This window comes from Glycine soja, chromosome 17 (genome assembly GCF_004193775.1).
Source record: "Glycine soja cultivar W05 chromosome 17, ASM419377v2, whole genome shotgun sequence".
NCBI lineage: Eukaryota > Viridiplantae > Streptophyta > Magnoliopsida > Fabales > Fabaceae > Glycine > Glycine soja.
Genome location: NC_041018.1, coordinates 40,073,938 through 40,086,459, shown reverse-complemented (window position 1 = coordinate 40,086,459; position 12,522 = coordinate 40,073,938). Strand labels below are relative to the sequence as shown.

The window sequence follows — 12,522 nt, the reverse complement described above, 5'->3', positions numbered from 1 at the left end:
CCTTACGTGCCGAGCTCAAGTCTAATAAAACTTGGCTTGACATGGCTCATTTCCACCTCCTAAATAACGATGACAATATGAAAATTTTATTATGAAACGTAAGAAGATTGTAATTTTTTAAAAGTCAAAACTAAATTCACAAATCCTTTTGTCGGTTTTAAAAATGAATATAAAAGTGATTTGAAGACTTAAAAATCATTTTAGTCCATTTTTATCAAACACATTTTATTTTAAAGTTATATTTTAAAACTAAAAATTCATTCACCCAAAACCAGCCTTAAGGTAATGAGATTTTAATTACTTTCAATGATCTAAATTATGTTGTTATGGAAGATGATTGAAGATCAAAATAATACAATAATAACAATGACAGTGGTGATGAAGATTAATTTGAAGTTGAAATTCATGAAGACCAAGGCCACCACGAAAAAGAGCAAATAGAGAATCCAAAGTCCTCCAATTTTTTAATTGAAACCACAATTCCTCTTAAAACCGAGACCAAATTCCTCCTATGTAAGTTAAGACCACAATTTTTCCTATTGTGAGTAGTGACATTGTTGATATTTCAAAATGGGCATGACACTAAAAGTCACCATAACATGAATGGATCTCCAGATAATGAACAAGCCAAAAGTGAATATAAATTGCATAATATTGCAGAGGTGTGCATGACCATTAAACTATTTGTAGATCATAAACACCTTTGAAAACCCCATAATCAAGCACCATTGCACTCTTCCTATTTTTCATGGATTGAACCATTAGTGTTGCATTTGGTCCATCCAAGAGAGACAGAGGTTTCCTAGTAACATGTAAGTCATGGAGTTGTTCGCATTGTTGGTTGTGGCCAAGGAAATGAAGGGGAATCATGCAGTGACTCTATTCTTCTTCTTCTCTTACAAAATGGTCATCGCCGATTCCGATTACAATGGTCCTCTCTTCAAGGTCTCCCAAGTCTTCCTCTGGTTAGTACTCACTCACTCATTCACACACTCTACTCTTTTTTTCTTTTTCTTCTCTCTCTGTTTTTACTTTGCACTCTAAACTTTAGTTTTACTTTCTTTCCCTCCGTTTTTTTTCACAGGGATGATGACCTTAAGTTTTCATCCTCAGCTGAACGCTGGGTAAGTTTATCTTTGCTCTCTTTCTTTTCTTTTCTTTTTTTTTTCCTTCTAACTGAATATTTATAACTATTGTATTGGAACTTTGATGTGGTATCGTTATTCTGTGCATTAGAAATTGGATGAAGCTGATGCCAATTACGGCTCTGACCCCGTTCCTGGCAAGTGCTTCTCACTCTTCATTTTAACAAATTTCGCTTTTTTTTTTCTTTTTCTTTTTTGAACCGTGTGTTTTACTTGTGCGAGGAGAATTTTATTTATTTAGTCATTCTTTTTCTTTTTCTTACTGAAAAATTGTTTTTTTCTTGGTGTGTTTTCTGCAGATTTGATTGACCTTGTTACACCTGAGGATTTGGAGCTTACCAAACAGCTGAATGATTTGGGGCTCCCTCTTTCCTTCCAGACAAACAAAGAGGTAGGTACACAGATAAATTAGTATTTTTATTGAAATGCTTTAATTGAATTTGGCTTTTCTCTGTAAAGTGAGAAAAATAGAGTGAGTGTATGCGTTGATGATAAGGATCAAATAAATCCAAATCACAACCAACCCACAGCCGAAAGCAGCAACAAACTGATATGATAAAAAAAGTTTATCTTTGTAATTTAAATTCAAATTATCATTTCTGTTTACCGACAACAGCTGTACATACTGATCTATAAATACCTTTTACATACCATGGAATGAATAAGAAAAATCAGTATTGCAGATTACCCTTTCTCTATAGTATAGCTGCAATCAATAGCTGATATTGTAATTGTAATAAAACATATACACGTGTCTTTTAAATGATGTTGTTAAAATCTACTCTATTAAACTCTAAAGGATTGGTCAAGTTGAGCAAGTTAGAATCTTGTATCTGACATGCTGCAACTGTCTTGTATTTGATAGGTTGCAGTTCGAGCATTCACTCATCTCTTTGGGATGAGGTAAATGTAAGTACTTTTGTGAGTGCTCTTTAAGCCTAGCCTTGGGCTGGGGCACCATCCACCCCCCTTCATTTTTTGTACCAAAAATAAAAAAATCTACTCTATTAATTTTCCAATCAATGATTGGAAGTTTGTAAGTATATACTTTTTCTTTTAAAGTGTACCTCTCACTTTACGGGAGTGAAATCCACAGTGCTCAAGCTCTGACTCAACCCAATAAAATTTCATTGCAGCTTAGGCTCAATGTTCAATAAGAAAGTAAGCCTGTTTTCTATGTCCAAGCTTAGCTCATTCTAAGGTCACTAGTTTTCAAGTTTAATAATGAGCTCAATCTACAAAGCTCAAATTCTTAACCAATTGAACCCTTTAGGCTTAACAAGTTAGGCTATGAGGCAGGCTTGAATTTGTGACCCAATGAATTTCACTTTTTGTCTTACATATTTAATTTTATCACAAATTTAGTCATGCCATAATTAAACCAAATGCTTATTAAGTCGTTAGCTTGTGAACCTAGCTTATTAAGATGTTAGCAAATGAGATTTGACTGACTCACTTGTCAGCCCTATCTCTGATTAGGAAATAGTGAAGTCCAAATTGAATTATTAAAGACAATAGGTGCAGTTTAAAGCTATATAGTTAATACTTGTCTTTGCAGTAGATTCAGTACTAGTTGTTGATACAGTGGCAATCTGAATAGGTTCTATAATGGACATGATTTTGATTTTCTTATAACAAATTTTGTCTATTCTGTTTTAAATGAGAGAGCATCATCACGTGTTCTCCTCTATTATTCATGTTATGGTCTGTATACACAATTAGATTATTACTTTCAAGATTGTTATTAATCATGTTTTTGGTCTATCTTGTTCTAGAAAAATAGACCAGTAAAATGCAAAAAGAAGGGTAAACTTTCAAAGCATCCAGATACTTGTCACAACCCTGTAGATGAAACTCTATATGAAGTGACTGGGGAGGAGATTGTATCTCCTGCTAAATTTCATGATAAAACTAGTAGTCCTTTATCTTGTATATCAATGCTGGGCCAAAGTGAATCTTCTTACCGTGAAGTTGCAATGGATATTGATATGACCCAATGTGCCTATGGTGAAGGAGATAAGTCCGCTTGCTGTACTGGGTTTGCTAGTGGTGTTTACAGGGAGATAAATAATGATAATTTAAATCAGGTAGCAACTAATGATGCCCAAGATGATGATTTCTTAATCAGTAATGATCGTGTTGATTTGAAAACTGCACCCGCTTCAGATACTGGAGTCTCTGCTGGAAGCCATTTGAAAGGTGCTGGTGTCAATTATTGTGGGACAGAATATGATGAAAGCTTGATTGACAGTGAATGTTTAGAAGTTTCACCAATTGTTGGCAAAAATACAGATTGTGATACTATTTACAGTGATGATGGTGCTGCCACTTGTCATCCACATGCTATTGAATCAGAGTTGCTTCCCGTGAGTTCAGAAGGAATTGAATGTGACAGAAATGATGTTTCAAATAATTATGCTGAACATGGAGATTGGATGGTCGCATGGGATACTTTCTATGAGAGAACATACTTCTACAATATATGAACACACACTTCTACATGGGATGCACCCTCAGGGATGGAGCATCTGGCAACTGGCGGGTGTACTGAATCAGCTGATAGTAAAACTCTAAAGGCATCAGAAGAATGTGGAACACAAAATAGCACTAAACCACCTGAGGAAACCTTGATTGAAGAGAACTTGGAAGTACAGCAACATGAAGAGTATTTGACAAAGAGTGGAGTTGCTGTTGGCAATTTCATCTCTGATATCACTACACATGGTGAAGACCAATCTCTCAATCATTCAGATGAGTGTCTTGTGAGAAGTAGTTGCAATGATGGAGTTTCATGCTGCTCAGTATCAAATATTCTGGATCATACAATTACGTAATGTTTTTTTCTAGTTTTAATTCAAGCATAATTGAAATAAATGATTGTCTATAAACTATTATCAATTTTTTTTTTTAAAAAAATTATTTGGTTAAAATTCTTTACACATTGCAACATCAAGCAAAAGCAGATTGGTCTTGACTATTGCTCCTTGTGAATAACAATATAAATGCTGAACCCTTACCGTATATTTTTTGTCTTCTAAGTATGTCTAATAACTTTTTCCTAGACAGATAATATAAATTGCAAAGTTGACTAAGTCTTTCAATGTTCAAAACAATTAGAAGAGTAAGAACGTGTCAAGGGTTAGGTCTCCAAAAGTTTAAGTTTTTAGGTTAAAATTGTTAGGTTTGAATGAAGCTGCACAGGGCTTACATATTTTTTTATTTGAAGGCTAGGGATGGCAAGAATAAAATAGTCTTCACTTGGTTAAAGAGGCTACAATATGATGTCATGAATCAATTCTCCCTAAAGCTTAAGCTTCTACGTGGAGGCTTCTGAATGGTTTATATTCCTAACAAGTAACAAGAAGAATATTATGAGTGTGTATGTCTTAAGTTGCCTTTCTGATTTTTATATTTTACTTGCTCTCCTAACAATTGATATGCTTTGCAGCTCTAATGAAGGGTGCATTCAGGTGGCATCAGAGGTTAATCATACACCCTTGGAAAACATGGTAATTGATATGTTTGGATTGGATACTAAATCTGATCCTTTTGAGTCAAAACAGGGAAAGAAAGTAAAAAGAAGACAAAGGCAGAGGAAATTATATAATGAAGCTGAGGGTTTGTGCTAACACTTTATTCTTTGTAACTGCTTCTGCCATATTTCTGGCTTTTGCAATATGGTTGCTATTCTACTAAATCTCTAAGCTATTTTGATCCAATGTTGTGACAATACTTTCTACTAGGAGTCAAATAAATATAACACTTGATAGATGCTTATATGATTGATAAAAATTGATTTCCCAATTCCATGCGACATATTAATGCCTAAATACAGATTTTCTCAGTAAGTGTGTTGTTTAAAGTAGATAGCTGTTGTCCTTGTAAGAAACCATTTTTTAATTTTGCAGATCTTCACTTTCAAGAAATGCCTGAAGTGTATTCTGTTGCAGTTGGAAAATATTGGTGTCAGAGGCATAGTTTGTTCTCTAGATTTGATGATGGTGTAAAAATGGATGAGGAAGGATGGTTTTCTGTCACTCCAGAGGTTCTTGCTCGGCATCGAGCAATACGTTGTGCTAGTGGCGTGATAATTGACGGTTTCACTGGTGTTGGCGGGAATGCTATCCAATTTGCACGACAGTGAGTACTGAGTAGTGGGTACTATTTAGTCACTTGTTGATTGCCTATAAATTCATTTTATTTTTTGGTGACTCTGATGGACTATTTTTACTAGATGGGTATTGTCTCACCAAACTCAAAAATACTTCTATTTCCCCAAGGAAGAAAAATAAATTTAAATTTATTTAATTAAGATTAATCTTCCATACCCATCCCTCGGTGAGTTTGGAGGAAGTTCTAACGATCTCCGTAGTAGGCCCCTTGGCACCTCCGTCGCTGTTAGGACATCCTTACGCAACAACAAAACACACTCTTTGACCCAAAAAACACCCCTGATCACATTGTAACTCCTCGAAACGCTCCCAAAACACCACGAACAGCCACGAAATCAACTGGGCTTTACTCACACATCAAAAAGACCTACTCTGTCCCAAAAAAAAACGCAAGCCATCTGCTGCAAAAACTGACGTCCAAGGTTACACACGAAGAACCCCAAAAAAACGAGATTTTTCTAATCCGTGAGTTGCAGCATGTTTTGGCCACCCAAATTTTTTTTCAACCTTCCAGCAGTCTTGGTTGGCCTCCTTTGTGGCTGCTGGTAAGGTTTTTTTTTTTTTTTCAGCTGTGGACAGAGACTGCTGACAGCAACACTAAACCCTACCTGGCTCTATGGTACCATGTAGAAAGAGACAAGGGAGAAAGAGAGAGAGAGGCATATGAGTAAACTGTAATTAGGTACACTACAATGTGTAGCTACCCTCATATTTATAATACTAGGTTAAGCATATACAAGCACTTGGCCAAGCCCGTATACATACTGAAATCCTTTTATTCTAAACAGCTCTAACATAAACAACTCTAACAGCAGTCAATTAGCCTAGGTACCCTACATTTAATCAGATCAGCAGTATTTTGTTTATTTCTTAGTCTCCAAGATTAAATCCTTTACCACTCTCCCACTCTTCTAATTAAATTAAAAATTTCTGCACAAGGTCTGGGTAGGTCTGTATGCGAATTTTATTTGCTAGTAGCATGCTCTAGATATTAACCTAAATCATTTTTTGGTCTCAACAATTACAACTAATGCTTTTGGGATAGTTTATAACCAAATATTGCCTTGCAGGCTGATACAGTTTTCTTATCTCCTCCATGGGGGGGACCTGATTATGTCAAGGCTACTACTTTTGACTTGAAGACAATGCTTAGACCACATGATGGGTGAGTAGATGCTTGTCTTTCTGCTTTTATTTTTCTTCTTAATTTATCTTGTTTAATATATTTCTTTTTTTTTTTGGGTGCAAAGATACATAGATTTTTACACTACCATTTTAACTTAATGCTGCTTCTGAGTAGATATACACTGTTTAATGTTGCAAAGGAGATTGCTTCCGGAGTTATGTTCCTTCCAAGAAATATCAATTTCAACCAATTGGCAGAGTTATCTCTGTCATCCTGTCCATCATGGTCACTAGAGGTAATTTAAATTTTTTATCTGTTTAATATGCTTTATTTTGAAGTGTAATCTATAATAGTATTCCATATGTCTTACTTGGGTTAAGACTATTTTAATGTTGATAGTTTTATGGGTGTTTGTCTGCTTGGTAAACTATTGAAATGAAATTATGTTTTACATGATCAGGTTATTGTATTCGTTACAGACAACAGAACAAAAAAGAATATGTGTTGTCATGAATTGTTATATTGGTGTATAATGTATAATGTGGTAACTCTTTGTCTCTGTCTTTGGTTAACTAAAAGATTAGGATGTCCAACTTTCCAAGCGTACCTAACTATTGGGTTGTAGAATATCAAGTTTTTATATGATTTTGTTATGTCAATACTGAAAAACAGCTCTGTAGGTTAATTTGAACTTCAGCTGCTTGGGTCCTATTTTATAAAATTTCTTGAAACTAAAAGTACAGCCTTGGCTGGTTGTTACGTTAGCCATTCTTAAATGAGTTAAGAATAAATCATGTTGCAAAATGTAAAATAGGAGCAACCATAAGGAAAAAAAAAAGAAACAAGGTACACTATGATTCTCAAATCTCAATGCCTTCACCGTTGGGTCTTATGTGAAGCATAATAGAACTAATATGGGGTTCATTATTATTTTTTTTAATATCATCATTGCATTCTTTGGTGGCTTAGTAAATCTTTTTTCCCTTGAAAATTAACCCTTTCCTCTATTGTGGTTCTAGGTGGAGAAAGTTTATTTAAATAATAAATTGAAGGCGATCACTGCTTATTTCAGTGATACAGCAGTTGGGAATGTGCGAAGTTAAACACATTCACTACTGCTGCAAGTGAAATTAAGGATGATCATCCCTTTCGAGGACAAAAAATTGACAAAACGAAAAGCATTAACTGAGGTTATTTTGAAGTTACGCTCCTGGTATTTTAGCTTAATCTCCAGAGAGTCACAATAACTCTCCTGTTTCATCCTTTGTCTCACATTACAATGTAAAAGCTGTGCATACTGTATGTAACTCTCCCCCGGGAACGTGTATATATTTTCAACTGTTTAAATATGAACAGTCTACAATGCAACTATGTAACACTACACTAGATATACAGAAGAAAATAGTTCCCACTGGTTCACGAGCTTAAAAAGATGGGTTTGCTAGTTTTTTTTATTGTCGAATGTTAATTGTTAATTTGTTAGTTTTTGTAGGTGAGAGATTTGACCCATGATCTCTCCCTTTCTCTTTTTCCTTAACCACCAAAATAACTCCAAGTTGTATTGCGAGTGACTAGGGATGTTGATTGTCCATCTCATTTCACTAATCTATTTCAAGTAGAAGCTTGCTTATTTTGTTTAGGTTTTACAATGTAGGCTTCATATGTTTTGAAGACCTTTAGAGTGTGTTTGGATAGGGTAATTTAACTAGGTAATGTATTTTTTTTTATAGGGAATTAAATTTTTTTTTATTAAAAGTAACTGTTTGGATATTTTAGTAAAAAGAATTCAAAATTTTAGAATTTTTAAAAAAAATTTAGTTAGTTGAAAAAATAGAATTTCAAATTCTATCTTCAAAGGAGTAAATTTGAAAATTCTATGACTGACTCTTGAATTTTTCTCTCTCAAACTCAATGTACCTCATCATCGTCGTCTTCTCCTACCCTTCCATTGACCCCGTCAACTTCGATCTCATCATCGTCGGCACTGCCCTATCGGAATGCGTCATCGCAGTCGCCGCCTCTGTCGTCGGTAAAACCATCCTCCACCTTGACCCCAACTCCTTCTACGATAGCCACTTCGCTTCCCTCTCCTTCCACAATCTCACTTCCTACCTCACTTCCCCGCACTCCCTCCCCTCTGCTGCAACTGTCGTCGCATCTTCCAACTCTGACGACATCGTTGTCGTCGACCTTGTCCACTAACCCTTCTACACCGACGCGGAAACCGCAACCTACGATGAATCCGTGTTTCTTAGCGAAAATTCACGAAAATTCAACATTGATTTGGGAGGTCCGAGGGCGTTGTTCTTCGCGGACAAGACGATCGATCTGTTGATGAAATCAGGCGCGGCGCAGTATTTGGAGTTCAAAGGAATCGACGAGAGCTTCGTCTATGAAGCGAATGCGGGTTTGGTGAACGTGCTGGATTCTCGAGAAATGATTTTCAGAGACAAAAAGCTTTCGCTGGAGGAGAAGAACCAGTTGATAAGGTTCTTCAAGCTGGTTCAGTAGCACAACCATGGTATCCAAACACAAAATTTTAAAAATAAAGGAATTTAAATTGAAACATTTGAAATTCTCAAAATTTAAATTTCTCTAAAATTTTAAATTGTCTCATCCAAACACACTCTTAAATTATTCTTCTAAGTCATTTTAACTTGGTTGTTACCATGTATTTTTTTTAGAATTTATATTTTTTAATAGTTATTAGTTAATAATAATATTTCTTGAATTAATGGATACTATTTTGCATAATATATGATATTATATTTGCATTGATATTTTTTTCAAATTATATACCATAAAACATACCTTAATTTTAATTTTATACATCTTTAATTTAATGATTTAGTATACAGTGAAATTGACTGTGTTATTCTATACTATTATTAATGTTTTAATTTGGTGAGTTTAGGTTAAAATAGATAAATCAATCAAAATTTTAGGTCGGTAGTAACTAAGATAAATTCATTCTTACCCATTCCATTAAATGCATCTATGTGTTAATAAATTAAGATGACTTAATCTTATTTTATAATATATTATTCTGATAGTCATTTTTTTCTTTCAACCCATCGAGACGTGTTTTACTTAATGGCGGAGCTTAACTAAAAAAATTGTGGGGAACAAAATAATTAAGCTTATAATATATAAATATTAAATGTAATATTTTTTTATAATATCATCTTCATGGGTAATTTTAAACTTTCAATGATATTATACATGGAAACATTTATTATTTTTCTTAATTAACTATTTTTATGATATCAATATATCTTTTTTTCTATTTTATTAATAACACACTTCAGTTTTTTTAACGAGAATTTATGCTTAAATTATTTGTGAATTTATGATTTATATGATACTAAATGAAAATATATATATATATATATATATATATATATATATATATATATATATATATATATATATATATATATATATATATAGAATTTATGCTTAACTTTTAAATAAAAACTGCAAAACAAATTAAGTTATTTTATAGGAAAGAAAATTTGTTCAAGAATACAGATAAGATATTTGAAAAGTTTCAATGGATTTAATAGTATAGAAAATCTTATTGAAAAGTTATTTTAAAGGAAAGAAATTTTGTTCAAAAATAGTTTAAAAGTTCAAAATTAATAATTATTAGTATATAAAATCTTGTTAAAAACAATTTGTAATATAGATAATTTTCTTAATTATATTTTTTATTAAAAGTAATTAACATATATAGAAACGAGTCAAGAAAAATGGCATATGCTTCAGGCTTATATGGTTGATGCGCACAACTCGAACACCTTGGATACATGAGATAATGATGTATGTGGATTTGAGGTATAAATAAAAAATTGAAATTAGGTAGAAATTAAAAGAAATATGTTCCAACTCAGAACACTCTCACTGTAGACAACTTAAATGTTTTAGGTATGGCGATGGATTCGTCACTAAAAGCCATTCCCTCATTCCCATCCATGACTCTACAGATGTAAGGTCGAGCCCTAACACACATCGGGAACCGTTCTAAATGAGGATCAATTTCCATCTAGTAGTGAATGTTAGTTGTTTTAGGTGAGAACAATTTTAACACACTTAAATAGCTTTGCCCATAATTAGTTGTCTATTTTGCCTTATTTTTGTCATAATAGTTATCAGATAGCTTTTTCCATGGTGCAAAATAGATGCAATTATTCAGTGATTAGTGGGTAATGGCGCCAAAGGTAAAATAAATGACAGTCCTATGGTAGATTGGTAGGTAATTAGTAATACCTCTCATCTCTTAATGAGTAATGCTACTTTCAAAAACTTTTAATACTCAATCTCTGTTGCAAAATCCCTTTAGGTCTTGCTACTGCTTAACTAACTAAGCACATTAATTAACAAATTAATAAGCATTTTCCAATTCTTTTGTATATATTCATCAACCAACCTACTTTTTTTTTTTATTTACTTAATCACCATAATCTCTCCTCTATTGTTTTTATATTTATACAAACAAGATCAAGCTCCTGCTCGTTTTGAAAATTGAAAAATTAATTCCGGCACTTAATAAACAACTCATTTCTCATACCAATGTACCATTCAGAATAATTTAGACACATAGTATTTTGATCATTCTCAACAGTGGAAAATTAATTTTATTAACACAAAAGTTTGATAACGAAGATTTGCCATAATAGCATTAGCAGTTTTATCTAGCCTAGATCCCTTTTAGATGGAATCAGAATGGCGTATGAGCAACTGATATGGTCCACGTTACTAAGTCTCATGCATGTTGGATTCAGCGGATTATGAACTGGATTTCTTAATATGGTCGCTAATTAATTAAACCATTGCCCTTAGAGCAAACCTGTATAAAAGTTTTCTAGTTATGTTCTTTCAATATCACCCCAAAAGAGGTTATAAATATTGCACCTCCAAAACAAAGATATTAATATAATTATAATTATAGGTTGTTAATTTGAGTGATATTCAACTCAATCTTTCTAAATGAAATTTTGGATTTGAGTTTTGTAAATGAAAAATTATTATAAAAGAAGAAAACTCCAATAAACATGATTGGTCATATATATGCTAGTTATCAGTAAAATATTTCGTACGAATAACAAAAAAATATAATTATAAATATGACAAGCTGTTGGCTGCATTAATTTTTGGTTTGAAAAATGTCAGTGTCGGGCATCACATGCGCGAGCCTTTCTGCATAAAATTAGGAAACACATTTTTTTAAAGAAAAATAAAAACTACTAATAAGGAAAACGAATTGTAAGAGTTGAAATTTTGTCGGAGCCGAAAGATATGGTGGTCGGCACTCGGCACCTGTTTACTGTTGTTTTCAATGGAAACATAAACAAATAATTTTCTGTTTCCCTTTCTTTGTCTTTTTCTTACTAAGATGCCAAAATTACATTTTAGGGAGCACGAAATTATGTTCCCCACCCACCCTATATTCGCAATTCCGGCATTATTATTGTCTTTAGATCACAGTTTGTCATTTTCAGTAATCATCGATCTATTCTTTTCCAAACAAATCATATCTTTTGAATAATTTTTAGTAAAATATTGGATTTTTTTTTATAACAAAACTGAGGATCCAACCTATGTCTTCATGCATTTTACTTCAATCCTATCATTAGATCACTTCTAATCTAATAGGCAGGGATTTCAAATAGTTTTAATTGGTTTGATTTTATATTCAAATAGTTAAATTGATTTAGAAATTGATTTAAAATTCAACTGATTCTAAAAAAATTGATTTTGAATCGAACTATTTTTAACTCATTTTAAATCAGTTTTTTAAATCAGTTTTAAGAGCTGAATCAATTTTAAATTAATTTTTGAATTATTTTTTTTCAAAAAAAAAATTCAAATGAAAACCAGTTCAATTAATTAATTAAACTGGTTTTATAAAAACAATTTGATTAACCGAATTAATTTTATAAAATAATACACTTTTTTTTATTAAACTAGTTCAAAAAAAAAATCAATTGATTTAAGTTTAGATACAATCTAATTCAATCAGAACCGATTTTTTTTTTTCACAAGCCTTGCTAATGAGTTAATAGTCAAACTAAGATTG

The 12,522-nt window shown here is 32.7% G+C and overlaps 1 pseudogene; it reads left to right on the top strand.

Moving 5' to 3' along the window:
* The first annotated feature begins 634 nt into the window (after positions 1–634).
* Positions 635–7,874, top strand: LOC114391757 (annotated as a pseudogene).
* Positions 7,875–12,522: the final 4,648 nt, after the last annotated feature.